The sequence below is a fragment of the Meleagris gallopavo genome, chromosome 3 (assembly GCF_000146605.3).
Source record: "Meleagris gallopavo isolate NT-WF06-2002-E0010 breed Aviagen turkey brand Nicholas breeding stock chromosome 3, Turkey_5.1, whole genome shotgun sequence".
Lineage (NCBI taxonomy): Eukaryota > Metazoa > Chordata > Aves > Galliformes > Phasianidae > Meleagris > Meleagris gallopavo.
This window is the reverse complement of record NC_015013.2, coordinates 51,031,368-51,040,708: the sequence shown is the minus strand read 5'-3', so window position 1 is coordinate 51,040,708 and position 9,341 is coordinate 51,031,368.

Genomic DNA, 9,341 nt, shown 5'->3' with positions numbered 1-9,341 from the left:
AATAACAACCCATGGAAATTAAATCTATAGACAGATTTGCATTGCATCTATGATGATAGGAAAAACAACATGCTTGTTAATGCTTGTTAATGCTCAGGGGAAGAGAACAAAATAAAACAAGTTTCCTTCTTGCTTCCCAAATGAAGCAATGAATATGAACCAATAGGGAATAGGGAATAGGAAACAGTTCATCTGAATCTCAGCTAGTGATTAGAGGTCCAGGGAAGAGCTGAATCATCATGAAAAGGTCTTAGCATAAAAAGGAAAAAATAATTTTAAGCTGAAATATTTACTATTCCTTCCTGACATACGTTTGGAAGGGGGTGCCAATTCAAGAAGTATAGCAAACGTTGAGAGAGTGTAAGTAAACAAAAAATATTTCCTTATACCACTGCATCAAACAGCAGTTACTTTTGAAACCTCCCTTTAAAAGGGTTGTAGTTGAACCAAGAGAATCGAACAGTAAGGTCTTATTCTTTCCAGGGCAATGCTTGACATGCACTCATAGTGAAGATCCCAGTTGCAGTTAGTTTGCAATGGGAGGGCATCTCTTCTTATGTGAGGGACAGGATTGTAGAAAAGTCAAGTAATGTAAAGAGCTCTATTATCTGTTTCAAAATCGACTAATGCAGAGAAAGATATCCTGAAATGAAGATTGTGTAACTGAGAAAGATACTTTAATGAAATGCTTTAATTTATCACTGATCCAAGCTAAAAAATCATTGGATTGGGAAAGCGTGTTAGAATGACTGAATATTTTAACCATTCATAAGTATCTGGAAGTTTTCTTTCTCCTGCCCCTGGGTCTCTTACTGCTACATTTCCCTCGCCCTGCTATCAGCCCCAGCTATCAGATGTTCTCCTAAGAATTTCAGTGTTTCTTGAAGGTCCTAATTGCAGCTATTTCAGTCTGAAAGAGGGCTTGGGAAACTTGGGTCCTCCATAAGTGTGCATCCTCAAACTCCTTCCTAACCTTTTTGTCAGTAGAGTTCCATCCTGAATGTCTCCAGTGATGCTACATTTTGCAGTAGGCTGCACAAAGAAAGGTCATCTCTTATACAAATAATTTTAGGGCATTTAATATTTTACGCAGAAGAGAGCAACGCAACTAGATTACAGAGGATGGCAGAGGCAACAGCTAGAACTATTCTGTTTCAGACCATAGGATCAACACTAGTTGAATGTAAGCGATTTCATAACTAATATACTGGAGTTTCATGCTTTCTCAGTTAAGAAATTTCTAGTCAATTTTAGCAACATGAGAGAGGACTAAATCAATTAGTATTCTAGCTTATCACAAGACTTATCTGACTATCAGGCCAAAGCAGAGGATCTGCCTGACCCACAGGCATCCTTGGCTGAACCAGAGAAGCAAATCCCACCTTACACCCAATCTTTCACCAGTTCTGTTTTGATGGACTGTGCTACAAATCTGTGGCACTCTGTTTCTACTCAGCAAAACTCTTAACTGACATCCTTGAGAAAGAAGGGGAAAAAGGGAAAGTAGAACAGGTGCATGAATAAGTACCTAGATAAACATTTCCACACATACAGAAAGACAAAGCTAAATAGGTTCAGCGCTCTCCACAGCTCAATGATAGGAGATGAGGAAAAATATAGTGTATGGATTCACTAAGGAAAGAACCTAAAAAGATTCTCATTAGTCCAGTTAAGTATTTAAGCTTTTGAATAATCCTCTATGTTATAAAATATATATATATTCTCTCTGCATTTCATTGCATAACTTCAATATAAAGTTTCATTTCAGGTATTATTTTTTATGACTGTACATTAGAAATATTGTGCAGCTATGAATACTACATTACATAGTCATACCTCAGTTTCTGGAACAACATTTAGGACTCAAAGAGAACAGATTGTACACCACTTGCAGACAGATAATCTACAATTCACAGAAGTAAAAGAATAATTGTATTGGGCAGAACTATACTTAGAGATGAAGTAGGATTTCTTGTCTTCGAGCAAAAAATGTAACAGAAGATAGTGTGTTTATTAAAAACAATATTTAAAATACCAGCTTTGAATGACACTAAAGACTATCTTGAGTTACTTCTGAAATTGCAACGATTTTAAACAGATTCAAATGGTGATCCAGGTTTATACTTCAATTAGCAGTGAAGTGCAAAACTTTGAATTTGGCTGATTGGACTGTTAATTGTGCTGCAAGAATCGGCCTCAGGATGGCAGCAAACGATGTAAAACAGGAGTTTTAAAAGCACCTGTTCCAACCCCGAACTGCTTTTTGGTGTACTGCAAACATGCTAAATACAAAGCACGCACTGCAGTAACTCTTAAACTGCTGAAAACTGTAAATCATGTTAGATATAATGAAAAGGCAAAAGTAACCCATATTCAAATAAAATGATGAGTCATTTTTCATTTCGAGACTTGTTTTTTTTTTTTTTAATATTTGCAAAGATTATTGTTTTAATAGTTCAATTTATAGTTTGTCTGCTGTATACTTCTTAATCATCCGTAGATGAGAAAGGAGCACGGGTTGGATATTCTGAATTAAGCTTGGGTTTAAAGGAAACCCAGAAACAAAATAGATGTAAAAAGCCTTCCCTCCTTACAGCCTGTTTTCCTTCTTTTGGCAGGACTGATGCCAGAAGCAGCTGTGTGTGGAGAGTAAAGATTTCTCTTAAGAACTGTCTTGGCCTGCGAGTGAGCTAAACCATAACCTCAAGCTTGTGTAGATGGACCAGATCCCAGAGTGCTGCAAGTGCATCTTGAGCTATAGGAATTAAAGTTTATGGAAAGTAAGGAAAAATGAAAGCTGCAGGGAAATAATAAAAGAAGATAACTCTCTGTACTTCCAAGCAGAAATATATATAGGATCTCAAGATGAAGGTCTTTATTGGAAAACTACTCTTGGTAGACTTGAATAGTGTACAGGAAAAGGTTAGGTTTGTGCACTGCAAAAAATCAGCAATGTTTGCTAGGCTGAGGATTCTAAGTTATCCTATCTGCTTACCTCTCTTACAGTGCACCACGACTTCTCTGATTTTTTTCAGCCTGTGCTGCCATCGTGTGGTGTATTAAGTGTTCACTCATGGAAAACGAAAAAAATATTTTGTCTGTTTTCCTCTTCTTTTTGCTGCAGGCAGCTGTGGTGTTGCCTGTCAGGAGAGACTGAAGACAAGAATCCCCTGTAGCACCTTTCTGTTTTCTTTGGAATCTTTACCAATTTTGTCTTTTTCTTCCAGAAGAAGTAGAAATTTCACCCTGTCATGCAGGTCAACCCTTGTCAGTCATAAAAAATGAGACGACTGAATGTTTGATATTGGAGATTGTTCTCAGCTTCACTGGAAAAAATCCCATATACAAGTGACCAGAAGCTAATGAAAGTATGTCTTCTATTAACTGCTTCCTTGTCACCTGAAAGGAAATGCCTGTTTTTATTTGTTAGTAAAGTTTCACTCTCTACCTCAGTCTGTATAAACAATATATCCATTTCACTATTAACACAGGAGAAATCGGAAAAATTCCTCCGAAATCCCCTCAAACCTACTGCTTTAGCAGTAAAAACAAGACAACTTTGCATTTTTAAGAAGCTAGATGCCTAAGAAAACTATTTCTGTAACAATTTATCTCCAGTTACCTGTTTTCTGTTTTGCTATGTTTCGTGTGTATTGATAAGTGAAGATTTTAATGCCAATCACACTAAACGTAATGAGAAGATCACATAAATCACAGACAGCTTTGGGTCATATCTTCTGTGGTCTGATACTTTCATTTTCATTTTCATTGCTGGTTAGGCAATAGGAGTTTCTAAATTAATTTAAATGGAAAAATAGACGACCCAAGTGTCAACGGTTTACGGGCTGGTTCAGCTTGGTTCCATGACTAGCGGGGTGGAGGGATCTACGGATCCATGCTTCCGGAAAAGGGAAACAGGGGACCCCAAAATAATTGAAAACGGCAACGATCTGAGGTGAAACAAACTAATTTACTAAGTATAGTATCGGAATGCAAGAAAATGCGGTATAATGGAATTGAAGCTAATAAATCAAAATATAATGAGAGAGAGAGAGAGAGTGTGTCCAAAAGGTGGATAGGCCTCACCACAGCATTGAAGTGAGATGTGCAGTCCAGCTGAGCCGATGAAGAAAAGCAGGCGGAGAAGAGCAGGCAAAGAACTGGCGAAGAAGAGAACATCAGGTGACCTTGCCAGGATTATATCTCCTCACTGACTGCAAAGCGCCCTGGGGAATGTAGTTCTTCTCCTCTGGACAGGCACCTGGAACTTGAGCATCAACAGTCAAACCTCCTGTGCATTACATGATGTTATGATGTGGAATACTGATATCCAAAAATCATAAAACCATGACACCAAGACATAAGTGGTACATGCCCCATGTTCAAAATGACAAAAGAGATACAAGCAGCTTTTGCATTTTTATTGAAGCAGTAATTACATAAACACTGTTCATCCAAAACAAACAAACAAATAAAAATATAAACCACCCAATTTCCATGTAACAATGAGAAGTCAACTATAGAACAAAACTCTGATTTATTTATTTTGCACAGTTTCATCAGTATGTTAACATACGTTTCCTTTTTACATCTAGAACCTGCAGAGTGCTCAATGAACCGACTCTTCTGGGAAACTGGTTAGAAGTCTGTAATGTTACTCACACATTTCCTTCTCACTCAACAGTGGTAAAAAACAACACTTATTTTCCAGATAGGGGAACAAATCACAAAACAAAAGCCCTGCTCCTCTTGGGGAAACGACTAAAAGAAATCCTTTCCCTTTCATTTCATTTTTTCCTCTTTTTTTTTTTTTCTGTCTGGCTGTCAATCATTACATTACTGAAATGGCTCTAGTCATCTGTATCCCTTCTGATGAACTTCATTTTTGCTGTCAATAATGATATCAACTGCTATTTAGCTCAAAATCACTTTTATCTTTGGTTTTACATAAAATTAATTTTATCATTTAGCACCTGTAAAGTGCTAAAGGAGCTTCTTGTGCATGTAGGAAAATTACATGCTGAGCTTCTATTTGCCTTATCTATAGAATGGGACCTGCACTTATGCTCCCTGTGTAGGAGTTCACCTTCTCCCAGAACCTAGCTATTGCACAAAGGAACAGCATGGAGTATTCACCTGGGGAGAAGGAGAGTTCTCATTTCAGCTCAGTCTGTACATCCCACTGAAAATCACCCTACAGAATGAAAAGAGGAAGGAAAATGTATGAGGTCAGGCTCCTCTTGGTGGTGTGTAGCAATAGGACAAGGAGTAAAGGCCTTAAACTTGTGCATAGGAAGTTTTTGTACTAACATGAGAAGAACTTCTTCACGGTAAGAGTGATGGAGCATTGGGACAGATTGCCCAGAGAGCTTGTGGTGTCTCCTCGTATGGAGATATTCAAGACTCATCTGGACACTTACCTGTGTAATGTATTGTAGGGAACCTCTGCTTTATCAGAGGGGTTGGACTCAATCTCTCGAAATCCCTTCCACCCCTTGTGATTCTGTGATTCTGTGAATGGTTTCTTGGCTCATACTTTCCTCTGAAACTTATTAATTATGAACATAAAGGATGAGGATCTGCACGCCTAACCTTAAATGTAGAATAAAAAGGAGAGAAAATTTTCTGTGCAGCATTTTCCTTGGTACAGCCTAGCATGCACTTTTGGGCCCATTTCTGTTTAACTTATGTTGGGGTGGGTACTGGAACCGCCCATGGATAGATGAAATCTCATGGCAGTTCCCCTCAAAATCTCTTCCTTGCCTTTCTGTGGTGATCTGATTTCCATGCTAAGGAAATATCAACCATGTGAAAACTTCAGCCCATGTGAGTGTACTTCCAGAGACAAAAAAACTTGATCAGTGCCTAGTTCTCAGTGCTAGAAATGAAAAAAAACTCAAACAAACAGAAAAATCATCCCCCAAATCAAACCAAACCAAAAGCCACAAAAGACTCCAGTATCACACCTATTTTGTATTTAGTTTCCACCAGACCCAAAAAATCCGTAGGACGAAAATATACGTGAGAGTGTCTCGCTCCGATTTATAGGAGGGAGATGAGGTTCTTTTAATATTATATACCCGGCGTGAGATTAAGAAACAACGGTTCAAATGTTGGTCCGACCAGTTTATTATAATCCTAATCAGGGAGACGGGGAAGGGAAGGAGGGCGATAGAAAAGAGAGGAAAGAAGCAAGAATTGCGTAAAGTGGGGATAGTCACCACCAGGATCCAGCAGCGGTCCCGTTGCACGACGTTTCGATGGTCCGAGGTAGAAGCAGCAGGGGGGGGAGAGAGAAGCAGCGTGGCCGGCCTTGGGCAGCAAGCAGGTGGCAGAAGGAAGTCGCGGAGCCGATCCAGGAGGAAGCAGCAGGACTCAGGTAGCAGGCCCAGGAGAGTCCGCCAGCATGCAGGAATTCCGTGGTGAGGGATCTGATGGCAGACACCTTCCCTCATGGTTTCGGTTCCTCCTTTTATCCTCCTTTTTCTCCTGCCTGCGTGACATCCCTGGGCGCTTGAGCAAGAGTCATATGGTATCCCCCGAGATGGCCATCATCCTGAGATAAGTCCACACAAAAGACCGCTTCACAGCTTTTTAGCTGCATCTTATCTTCCTCTCCTTGCCCCTGGCCTTGTCCATCAAAGTTCTCCAGACAAAGGATTTCACAACCTTTGCCCAGGACTTGCCTGGACTTGTATAAGTCCATCTGTGTCCCCAGCAAGCTTTGAGACACTGACGTTAGCAGAATAATATCTTACAGAGGGAAACTGCAACTTTCACTACCTGAATCTTGTAGTAACTTCTGTTTTAATTTTAGATACAGCTCTATCTAAATTTTCAAATATATTGAATGAAAGTTTATGTTTGTAGTGGGCAAACATTATGAACAAAACTAAAAAAACCACAACACTCTGTTTCTATAAGATGCCTTGCCTTAATCTTAAGATCTTATGAGAAGTTTTCATGCATATCTTAATGGAACTTATGAAGAAGAAAATATAACCATAGAAATTATTTTTTACCTGTTAGAAAAATACAGCTTGGATGAAGTGCCAATTTCTGTCATCCACCATAACTGGTAAATAAGCCTTTGCAAAAAAGGTCTTTCCTGACTTCATAGCATATATATATGGACAAATTTTCTCATCTTCCCAATAGATGTTAACTGTATTAAATATCATGTTAATAGACTGAGTGCAAAAATGCAATCACCCTATCAACTGCAAGTACCTAGATATGATCATAATTTTAAAGTATTTTTAATTTACTTCTGCAAGAAAAATATACATTCTGATTAAGAAATCGATGTGAAAAGAAAGGAATAAACAACAGCTTGCAGAATAAACATCGTGATCCAATTCCCCACTGAAGCTGCAGTAATTACTATATGAAGTAGGCTGCCCTTAATACAACAATTAATTATTTTTTCCAAATGAATTATGCAAGCCAATATTTTTTCTTCATTAATGTTTTGTTGGAGTCATTAAGTTCCATTAATGAATAACAAAGAAGCAATTGGAATTTTATTCTGGCTTATGTATGCTAATGTGCTTAGCTTGAACTAAATGTGTTTCTAGTATGTAATCAAAATTGAATCAATCAAATCAATTTACCACTCAAAGTCCTTTTGGAGTTGCAGCTGTTTTATATGAATGTCTCTTCTCAGAGAAAAAAATACAGACAAAATCCCAAAGACTACATGGGTTGGGAACATACAATGTAATTAGGAATCAGTCTATCTGCTTTTTGTTAGAAGTATACTGTTTTCTTCATTTGAAGTTCTACTATAAATCAAAGTGGCTAAACTATTTTCTAAGAATATATCCATCAAATTAATTTAAATTTATTTTTCTGTTTCTGAAATCGTGATGAATACTAGTAAATCTCTTACAATTTTTTTCCACATAGTAGAACAGAGAGTTAGTAAGTCAGTTGATGATATAATGACGTAATTGTAACTTATGCATCTTATACATGTTTCCTTGCAGATTACTGTTTTCAGAAATGAATGATTCATTTTAAATGTGGTGAGCAATGACCAGTTCATATAATTAATATTGATACATTTTATGAATACCATTCTTCATGGAGTTGCAAGGAAAAAATAGATTTGGGAAAGTTCCGTAAGGCAAAGTCAGCTAAGAGTAACAAGGCAGCAAAATTAAATACAGAGAGTATCTGTGGCTGCCGTGGGAAGAAAAATGAAGATGAGCAAAGTGAAGGCTGCACAGAGCTTACGCTGAATATGGGACTCCCATGTTAAGTTCAAAGATGCTGAGGGTCTTACATGTCAAATGTTGAAAGTGGGGGAAAAAAAAAAAGTGCAGACTGCTGCGCCAGTCTAAGTCTCAGCATCTCAGTAATGAAAAACCTATTAGTAGTTCTTGTAATCTTATCTAATCAAACGTAGTCCTCTTTTCCTACCCTGCTTCAGCTAATTAGCAGCCATTTGCTATTTCTGCAGTTGCTGGCTTTTCAGAAGACCAGACTGCTGCAGACCAGTTTTTGAATACAAAAAAATAAACACTTAAATGAAGGAGTGCTATCAACATCAGGGACATCAGCATGACCTTATGTTCCACTGAAGTGAAATGTTCACTCAGCAGTGACCTTGGATGTGGGTAGCATAGAATCATAGAATCATTAAGGCTGGAAAAGACCTCTACAATAATCTAGTCCAAGAGACAGAGAAAAGTGTGATATTTTATTGAATAAAACTTCTGGCTGTACAAGCCTGGGCCTGCGTGCCATGGCCAGGGCAACCCAATGGGGCCTGTGGGAAGACATATCCCAGGCACCGGTGATTGGTGTGAAACACTGATGCCAAGCACATGAGATGTGGGGAGGAATGGAACAAGCAGAGGTGCTGGAGAAAGCTCAGAAACGTATGCTGGGGCTGGAGTGCTGCAGGCACACGTGCAGCAGGTGAGGCCAGCTCATTGTGATGACTAAGGAATGGATGGCGGCATCAGTGTGGGACGGGCGGTGATGTCCCTGAGTGAAGGTGAGCGCTAGCAACGTGGCCAAGCGATGGTTTGTGACATCTCTGTGTGATGGATTGTGACTGCTCTGCCCATCCCGCTTTAATGCGGGTGCAGCAGCCCAGTCGATCAGTTCGTGTCTGGCCTCCAACCGAGCGTGTGTGCGAGGACTGGAGTGTGGACAAGGCGAGCTTTGGAGCTGAAACGTGCTCTGGGTGCTGCTAGCGCAGCTCTCAGCGGCCGTCTCAGAGCCACTTGTGCTTTACCCTGGTCCTGCTGGGAGCAGGCAACCGGGATATTGCGGAGAGTCTTGTGCAGCGGTGCAGGTAGGCAGCGTGGCAATGCCTCATGCTAGCAGCT